This window comes from Rhipicephalus microplus, chromosome 5, assembly GCF_043290135.1.
Source record: "Rhipicephalus microplus isolate Deutch F79 chromosome 5, USDA_Rmic, whole genome shotgun sequence".
In the NCBI taxonomy this organism is placed as follows: domain Eukaryota; kingdom Metazoa; phylum Arthropoda; class Arachnida; order Ixodida; family Ixodidae; genus Rhipicephalus; species Rhipicephalus microplus.
The window spans coordinates 135,278,349-135,288,720 of NC_134704.1; the positions used below are offsets into that span (position 1 = coordinate 135,278,349).

Sequence of the window (10,372 nt, forward strand, 5' to 3'; positions counted from 1 at the left end):
AATGAATAACACTTCTGCAGATGACCAGGTGCTAAAGTCTGTCACACGGAAAATGTGTGATTCACAAGGAATGACAATAACTGTCATTTTACTTGCATGCTGTCACACGAAAACAAATCAAGCAAAAAAAGCATAACTTCAAGGGCTCGTTTTTTGGTAGAAACAATTATAATGAGAACTAAATTCAATGTGAATGAACTTGTCCATAATAATGAAACTGTTCTCATTAACATTGGCAAAGAGAAATGTCATTTTAAAATATCGGCCATGAGCTTAGCTCTCCTGAGCACCGACAAAATAAATGAAAATCTATGAAAACTAATTGCATGTAGCCGAAAAATAATTTATTATTGATAGTATATGCTCCTACAATATAAATACAGCTATACACAACTTGCCACACCTTCACGACAGAAACGAGGTAGGGGCAGAGGAAGTGGTCAGAAAAATAATTAAGTATGAGAGCACAACTGATATGTACAAACACATAATGGTGCTTATCACTGATGCACGGATGGTCGTGTATAGAGCTGGGTCGTTTTGAGATTGTCAAAAGCATTGTTTCAGACCACCATGCAGATTACGCTTCAATTGTAGTGCTACATAAGACACAACTTATGGGCCAGCTTTAATGAATAAGAAGATTATAGGTTAAACAAATGCTTTAATTAATATCACATCATGGCTGCATGGACGCATAGAAGCTATGTAAAGCGCAATAAAGTGAGGACGCATGAGCTTCTCTTGATGCTTCAGTTCTACATAGATGCTTCAACTGTGCTGCGAAGAAATTTAACCAATGTCTGTGTGTGCAACATTGTCCATTTTAAACTATCTATATGTATACATAAAATTCCTACTGCGAGTTAAGCTACGTAGCACTCCATAACTCTTCCTTTTATTAAGGGCAATTTTTCAAACAATCAACATTATTCATTTTCTGTCTGATGACTTCGTGCCCGCAATTCTTGGTTTGGCTCGATCACAATTGTGCAGCCCTTATTTTGGAGGAATCAAAAAACATCAACCAAAATATATTTTGGAACTGCTTCTCGGTGATATTGCCTTTCCTCAACTGCCACAGCTTGAGATGAGTCATATAGCAAGTCTCGCGCATACCTAGGGCCTACCCTTGAAGAAACTGGTCCGGCTGTGAAATGCTCAGTTTTTTCTCAAATAAATTTTTTGGTTTGAGTTTTCTCACTTGTCGAGTCCCTTCACAATCAATCAGACCCATTGTTCCCCTTAGTCCTTAATTTTGTTATATTATGAAATAAATAAAAAAATAATATTGAAAATAAAAATCAAAATAACTGTTGCGCAAAAAACACAGTCCCACAAACGTACTTGAACGCAATATTGCTTTTATTTTGTTTTAGAACCTAAGGCATTAGAAAAGATAGCAGTACAATGAAAACGTTGAAAAAAAAAGAAAAAAAAATTTAACTTGGCGGGACTCGAACCTGCGCCACTTGGTTGTGCTCGCGTACGTGAACTGAGTGCGTTAGCTTGCTAAGCTATTCACGCTGAAGGTAGCTTGGCGTTTAGGTTATGTATAAAAATTTGCTTTTTACACGCTATGTGTTGGTATATTTATGTACGATATGCGATCGTATCTATTGTTGTGTGCATATGTTTTGGGATTGTATATACGTCACATGCTTTTCGCATGTCTTTCAACTATAGATTGCTGCACCGCCGCGGATGAAAACAAGTATTTTTACACCCACACACAAGCTTGAGCAGTTGAAGGTTGTTTCCCGGGGCTCTGTTGCGATTGAGTCGGCCACCACAGGGAATTAGAGTGATACGCCATTAATCCCTGCATCTAGCTGTATTCCACTTAGTAGCTCTATCGCTTGATGACAAAACGAGCGCGGGGCGCGACGCTATTGCGCACGACCATGCCTCGCGTAGCGGCGACATCAGCTGATTGCGCCGGCCGGCTTGCTTCGATTTGCCTCAGAGCAAAGAAATGTCACACCTTGAAAGATTGCGTACTGCACTATGTCAAAATGTTACTGCTTTGTAGCCATCCTATGATTCATTGAGAATTGATAACTCTGATATCACTAGTGTAGAGCTTTGCGTCGGCGACACGCACCGAACGTGAAACCGCACTACGTCTGTCGTAGAAGCAGTAGGAGGCTGTCGTCTGCTAGAACAAAAACAAAACAAAGACCTGCGAAAATATTCATAAGTTGTAACTTGTTTTTTGAATAACCGTTTATCACTTTTAAAGTTAGTTTGCCAGATAACATACATTTTTTTTCAGTTTATAGCAGCGACAGATGTTTTTTTTATTTTTCTCACACAGCTATCTAAGTCAAATCCATTCACAGCTAAAGCCACATGTTGTTTGTCTTCTTTGTTTCTGTGAGCATGCCGTTTCGGTGCGTGTCTCATGTGTTCGCGCTGCTACACACGAGAGCACGAAATGTTAAATTTACGCAAGGAAGCGCCGTTCCTCGTTCGTGTGATGTGCTAAGATTGCGCCCTATTCCCGCGGTTGTCCAAGTGCGGATCAAGTGCGAGTCGTCCAAGGAATCGGCGGGTTGGGCGGGCGCTCGAAGGACTCCAAGGTGACGGCTGACGCCTGTGGTCGCTTCCCTCAGGACAGTGTGAAAGAAACTAAAGGTAAGGGGGACACTTTTTTATGTAGACCAAGTATGCCACTCAGTGCAAGTGTGTGTTGCTGCACTCGAACCAGGCGCCGCGAAACGGCAACCTTGCGCGCCTTTGTGAGTGCGGTTGCCGATTCGCTTTGACAACGCTAACGCCAGCAGAGCCATGGCGCATCGGCGCGGCCTTACTGGAGCTAATTCGAGACAACCGCGGCAACGTGCATCTGTATGGTGATCGATTTTTTCATATGTGCAATGTAGTGAGGAAGACGCACACGGCGCTTGCTACGTTGTTGATTAAACGAAGCCTGCAGTGCCATTTCATGCAAAGCAGCATTTTGTTTACGTTCGCGGGCGATACAATTTCTAACTTGGCTCGATTCACCTAGCCAACCGCCTAAGTGGGTTGATTAGCATACGTTCACGGTAGAGCGTTATTATGCCCCTAAACAGTGGCGTGTACTTGTTGAAAGATATAATGGTGGCGTGTACTTGTTGAAAGATATAATGTGTGCGCCTAGTGTAGAGAGAGAGAGGTGTTCGTGCAATCTGCATGTGTACCTGCAAGACGCCTTTGCTTGTAACTAATAATGTACCGGCCAGCACCTACATTGTACGCCTGACTTTGAAGAAAACTTGCATGCACAATGTGAGATTTTGTAATCTGCCAGAGTTGCTTTTTATAAAATAATACACTGCCAGCATGTTCAAAATATGTTTCGCTGCTGTGTGGCAGGGGTGCGGTTATCACGCTGTTGTGTTGTTGCTGATGCAAGCACTTATAGTTTTGATCCGTTAATATTTCTCATCTAACTCATCAGGTGTTTGGCTGTTTCAGCACAAACAAGGCAAAGAGAGAAGGAAGACGGGTAATGACAGGACCAGTGCCGACTTTTGTTTGCAGGAGAATACCCATGTTGGTGTATTTATTGTGACAGCCTTTCTGTGTTGCTTTTTTGCCCAATTTATGCAACAACAAAGTTGTCAGCAATATGAGAGAGAACACTGAAATTAGCTTTTAAAGATCATGGTGACTAAATGCCTAGTAACTCACAGCACAAAGTAACAACAAAAGACATCAGTATGATCAGTGTGGATGAGTACAGTCTTGCATCTAAAAAATATATTGTGCAAAATGTTGCCTCAGTAAGAAACCTCTCTATGTTTGCAAATAGTGTGACGTCACTTCGAGCACCGTGCCAGCCATTCCCTCCCTCTATGCAAGGGCTGGTTGGCAAGGAAGTTGTTTGTGACGTTCCTGATAGACCACCGAGATGTATGCGATTCTAAACCTGTAGCCTAATATATACGTAATCTTTTGTGCAGTTACATCGCTGCGTCTGGCACCTACAACTTATTTGCATATTTACATTGCTCCCTTAGGACCTAACACACAAACTTGTTGTTTGTATTGTCATTTCATGAATATCGAGCGGTAAAGGTACTGAGTATATGTGAAACAAGAATCTCTGCTTAATACATGAAGAAATACGAGGCCTTCGATAAAACGAGTTATACCTTTATTGAGCTTGCGTACTCGTCGGGGCGATTCATACATGCAGCTTCAGCAAATGGTATCTTCCAGCCTGATGACCTTGCAATTTTTTTCTGTACACAGCGCAAACACCGAGATGTACCCACTCGCAGATGGTCGCGTCAAGTGCATATTTACCTTGACTAAAATGTCGAATCAAGTTTTTTCATCGACCGGTCCCTGCCATGAGTGCTAGTCTTCGTAAACAAGACACATTGTTATTGACACTGCACACACCACACTCAGTATTCTCAGTTGAACCGATATTCTCAATACCTTTCAATGCACACTACATGCCGCAATCAACAGTGCACATTTTTGAAGACTATGCCGCTGTTGCTCGCACAGGCCACCACGTGTGTTCACTTCTTCAAGATAAACAGACAGCGTGGCAAATATTTTACCACACAGTTTACCACACAGCTGGATGTTTGCTGACACATACTACAGCTAATGTCGACATTGTAACGTGAAGTGTAAGCTTTGAAAAATTAAAACTTGCCCCAAACACCGCACGACTGTACCGGGCTGAGCCACCAGCGGGAGTGTTTTTCCAGCCACACCTTTTACATGTGCCAGTGACATCATGCTGTGACGTACCCCGGTAGGGGCCTATCGCTGCATACTTTATGTGAATGAGGGTCCTGTTAGTGAAAGCAGGCATTGTTGATTTCGTAACTTGTTCATGCCCAACTGGACCTTCATTTGCACAAGTTGTCTGACTGATATTCAGGCGAACTTTTGTGTAATAAATTATACAGTTGGCAGTCTGTGCTTGCCCCATACTGTTGTTACTGGGGTTTCTTGTTGTTACTTTGCACTGCTCATTACTACTCACCTACACAAACTAGCCTATCTTGCCGCTGTTTTGAACAAGATGCAGCAGGCAAGTGCGATAGTGTTCATAACTCTAAATTCTCGAGCACAATTGATCGTTTCATATTCAGTTAGTTGCATTCATATCAGTACATTATAAGAAATCATTGATTAAACATGAATCCGTGTTCTTTTACATAATGCTCACAACTTTTATATCAAATTGAAGGGTGTTTATAAAAAACATGGGTTTTAGCTAAACTTCATGCTCTTTTCTCGAAGTGCTGACAAAACGCTATTGCATGCTTACTTGCCATGAATTGGACTGTGTTCTAAATACATTGCAATTCTTCACCAGACTGCCAGCACACCTCACATTGGGGGAACATTTAATAACCATGGATTGATTAATTAAGAATGAAAAGAAAGAAGCGGCAGGCCGGGATACTTGATATAGGCATCCGTTTTGCTACCCAGCGCATTATCATGCAAACTTCCTATAGAGTGGTTATGCGTCTTGCATGTGTGTCTGTAAACCAAGAACTTTGGGTAGAACTATATTTATCTTACAAATGGTCGCAGGACTGTGGAGGCTGTAGGGCTGCCTAGGAATAGTGGAATCCCTGGACATGTGTTCAACCTTGCTGCATCAGCTCCTTGGTGTTTTCACGGCATCTTTACAGATGTGTTGGGTGAGTAAAGCAAGCAGGTTTCAACACAAGGAAAAGTATAATATGGCAGCACCTCTTGTGCGTGCCTTACATCCCAAGTATATCAAATATTTATCTTGCCTTGTGGCCTGTAATGTTTAAAGAGACACTTCTTTTTGCTTTTTAATTGAGTCTTGGTGCTTCGACAGCAATGTATTTGTGTTTGACAGCAAGTGTTCTTGAACAAATAACTGATCTCAATAATGACAAAACACCCTTCATACTTGGTCCTTAGCATAAGCTAGCACTTATCTGTAGCAGATTCAATTATTCAATTATTGCTGGGATGATAATGGGCAAGTAGCAAAGGCAAGTTCAGATTGGAGTGGTCGGCGACGTCTGTTTAGGCTCTGCCATATTGCTTTGCAACCAGAGTTACTTGTGGCCACATATACAATGAAGCCACATGACGTGCATTCTAAATGAGATTACCATATCAAATTTCACTGCATCTTAGTATGTGCCAAACAAATGCAGATATCATTAGCTTGCCACTATAAAGGGATCCTAAACCAACACAAGGTTGAAATTTAGTTGTGGTGTTGCAGCTGTGTATGACTCTACAATGGATACATAGCCGTCATAATTTGTCTATATGTGGTCGCAATAGTAATGTTACACACATTGTACGATACAAAAGAGGTCCTCGCTTATTTCGCTTTTTTTCGCTATGCTTCTTTCTTGTCTCTTCTTGTCATGTGCTCCTCCTGACTGTACAAGGAGCAAGAGCAGTGGGCATACAAACGCGTATTTAAAAAAAATGTTGTAAGGTGAGCACTGAGAAGCTGAACACTTCCAAAAGGCTCAAAGAGGTAAAGGTATTGTTTCTTGCTACTTTTTGGGCACCCATAGCTAGTTGTGCTGCTGCAGTTAAAAAATAGGTGAAATGTTAAAAATTAATTGGAGATGGTTTGGCACCCATAATTGCAGTTACATACAGAACTAGGTTTCAATGCGTAAGCAAAATCTGTTTACTCTAAATCAATCCTAATGATATCTGAAATTCAGGAAATATTCACAGAAAAGCTCAGGAAAAGGCTAAGTGGTTGCCCCTTGAATGTGAAGGAGATACCCTTCTTCTAAAAGGTCAATAGAAGTCTAGTAGTCTCGATATTACATTCACTATAAAATATTCTGGTGTGGTGCTTTTCATGCATGTTATAATGAGAGGGGTTTTTAATAGAACTGTTGTCACTTTGCCCTGCATTGCTGAAATTGTTCAAATAGTTATAATACATGAATCACTTTATGCCTTTTGATTTTATGCAAATGGTTTGCTTACCCAGTCGGTTTAACTTGATCTGGATAAAATCATAAATGCTCTAAAATTTTTTTTACTATACAGCAGGTTGATTTTTAAAATACGCGACCATTGATGTGAACGCAGTTGGTGGCGTGCTTGATTAATCCTTCACTATCACCACTCTAACTACACCTGCTACATTGTGTGACAAAAGTAATGGTACTTAACATTACTGGCAGCGTACACTTTTATGTCTCAAAATAGGTTAAAAAGCCTGGTAAAAATGTGTGTACGTTTTTTTTTCGCTCCAACTAAATATTCGGGTCTACTCAAAGTAGCTTCCACTCTTTTAAGTTCCTCAAACTTTTAGGTGTTCAAAAGAAGTATCAATGCCATATACTTTCTTTGTCAGCCTACTCACCACTCTAATAATGAGAACTACCCGACAACATTACTCAGGAAAATATAGGGATGTTATAAAAAGTAATGTCAATTCAATTGTCAAAAAATGTCAATCCATTAGTAACTTGCCGCCAAGTTACGTTTTCGTTCACTTTTCTTTTCACGATTTTGTTAAAGTTATTTTTGATAACATCACCTATAGTTTGTTTGGCATCATTGTCTGCTAGTTCTCATTATAATGTCTTCAACAAAGAGAACAAACCCTTAAATTTATAGTTCTTTCCTTTACTCATGAATGCGAAACAGTGAATCTCAGTAATCTTAGCGGTGTGTGACTTGTTTTTTTTATTAGTTGTGCATGTATTCAAGTACATGCATTTAGGTGGGAGGGTGAACTATTGCCTCCTCCTGTGACTAGCAGATTTTCTGAGAACGGACAGATGCATAATGCTGCCAAAGAAGTATAGGGATATTGGAAGTAATCGTAACGTAATTGCAATCGTAATGTAATTGCCAGTAGGCAAAAAAAAGGTGTCCCACACTCGCCATAATGGTAACAGGCAGCGCTGACTGACTCTTCCATGTATAAATGCACATATACACCGTACAAAATGGAAGAGGGATAGCCGCCATGGTAGCTCAGTTGATAGAGCATCGGACATGTTATTCGAAGTTCGCAGGCTCGGTCCCTGTACAGGGCAGGTTATCTTTTTTTTCCTGCCCCGCCACGGTGGTCTAGTGGCTAAGGTACTCGGCTGCTGACCCGCAGGTCGTGGGTTCGAATCACGGCTGTGGCGGCTGCATTTCCGATGGAGGCGGAAATGTTGTAGGCCCGTGTACTAAGATTTGGGTGCACGTTAAAGAATCCCAGGTGGTCAAAATTTCCGGAGCCCTCCACTACGGCGTCTCTCCTAATCATATGGTGGTTTTGGGACGTTAAACCCCACAAATCAATCAATATCTTTTTTTCCTTCTACTTTTCTTTCTTCACAATTACAACACTTCTATTCTTCTTGAAGATTTTCTGGTGTAAAAAAGGTACCTTATAATCTGAAGAGGCAAACAGAATGTGCCAGTGTACGAGTTAGCTCTTGTAGTGGTTACAAGTAAGATATGTTTTGAAGAATAAATCATTCTGCCACTTGCCTAAAGAATGGCTACAGGACATGGCGCTGGATGCACTTTGTTATTTTTGAATCAAGCTATCTTGTATTCTATTTTTATAAATTACATGGGATACACATGACGGTATCACACACTTTAACGCCACAAAGATTATACAGTGAACAATGTTATAAATGCGAAATTGCATAAGGATAAGGTGAAAACTGCACCCTCAACGAGAATGTACAGAAAGCACAGGGTGCAGGCGTCATTCCTTCTGCCCGTGCTTTTCAAGTGCGAGCTGTTTTCACCTCGTTCTGACCAACTAACTAGATTGAGATGTGTTGTTATAGTGCAAGAGGATGCTCCACGGAAAACCAGGTTTGTCTAAAGTCTGTGTGTGTCTTTCAACCTATATGGTGCCCTGTTCAAGAGTTCATGCATACCAGATCGTGTAAAACAGGACCGTGTAAAATGGACCGTGTAAATAAAACAAAATGGACCATGTAAATAAACAGGATCGTGTAAAATGTCGTTTTCGTGTGCAACTGTAGTTGTGGTTGTGCTGAATGACCTTTCTTTATATACGCTACATAATAAACTTGCTTCTTTAGAGTCGAGTGCATCTTCGGATCGATTGTAAATGTTTGCATATGCGAGGCCTTAAGTTTTATAAGAAATTCCTCAGTGTGCCACGAGGAAATGTGTGTTCAGCGAAAATTTGTATATCATTATATACAACTCTTAAAGCCTCGTCTACGACTTTATGCAGGTTGACCTTGAGCAGAAAACGAGGAGCGGCAGCAGCCCCCAGAAAAGAGCAAGCACCCTCCAAGCTCCCGAAGCTCTCTTCGACAGGAACAGCAAGGTCACTGTGTGGCATTGAAAACCATTGCAAGGAGTGCCTTATCAGTACACTGTGCTGCTCTTTCATCGCAGAAGACGAAGTTGACCACTCCAGAGGTACTTCACGCTTTGTATTGTGAGTGCTTCAGTGGTTTTGTTTTTGTCCAGCCAGCAGTTAAGAAATCATGTGTCAGATTCAGCCAGGATGGCTACAGGGAGTCGTGCAGGCATGTTTGGACATTTGTCTAGCCAAGTAGTGCCAATTTTCGCACTAGTCCTGTTGGAGTTACTGCCAGAGTCACAGAAGCTACGTCACCTCTCTAAATGTACAGATGTGTCGGGGAAGATTAGCTGCATTAGGTTTTTCTATAACTGATAGCTGCCAACATTCTTCATTACACAGGAGTTTTGTTCCTCACTTATGGGTGTAAAGCCCTCTACAGAAAAAATGCAACACGTCTACTTCCAGACGACTCCAAGGCCCTACTTGTAGGTTTTTTCGGCTTGTATCATAAGCACCTCGTTTGGGGTACATGAACATTTTATAAACATGTACAGCGAGAATTTTGGGTGGCTGGTCGTTTTGTCGTTATCTTGTTCCTCGCAGTATTCTTAAGCATGTTGTGCATTACGTTGTCAATCTGGTTCATGTGCATAGAAGACATTACGAAGTTTCAGGCTACAGTATAAAAAGCCTGGAAGCAAGCTATCAATAAATTTTTAACAGAGTTGCTTAATCTGATACATGATACATTACTAAACTTTCGTGCGCATTCATCAATGTAAGCTCGTCTTAGTGTTATCCAAAACGAAGATGTGAGTCGACAGATGGAAACATCTAGTGGGGTAATCAGGGTGAACAGTAGAAGTGCTTCAGACAGGCTGGCCGATGTTGCGATAGGAGGACCTATTTTTAGAAGTCACCTTGTCATCCTTGGCGTGTTAGTTTAAATGGGGTCAGTAATGACATCATCTATTGGTATAGGCGTGTGTGCCTGTTGGAAATGTTTGTCTGAAAAAAAAAACCTATAACGCAGAAGAGTGCAGCCCTTGCTTCTTTTCAAGTTAGGTTGCGTTGATACAAAGTGTTCTC

General features: G+C 41.2%; 1 long non-coding RNA gene across 1 annotated transcript; it reads left to right on the forward strand.

The window, feature by feature from the left end:
• Positions 1-2,331: 2,331 nt before the first annotated feature.
• Positions 2,332-9,741, forward strand: LOC142817384 (uncharacterized). Its single transcript, XR_012895203.1, has 3 exons — positions 2,332-2,637; positions 5,557-5,666; positions 9,206-9,741. It is a non-coding gene; the product is annotated as an uncharacterized LOC142817384 (long non-coding RNA).
• Positions 9,742-10,372: the final 631 nt, after the last annotated feature.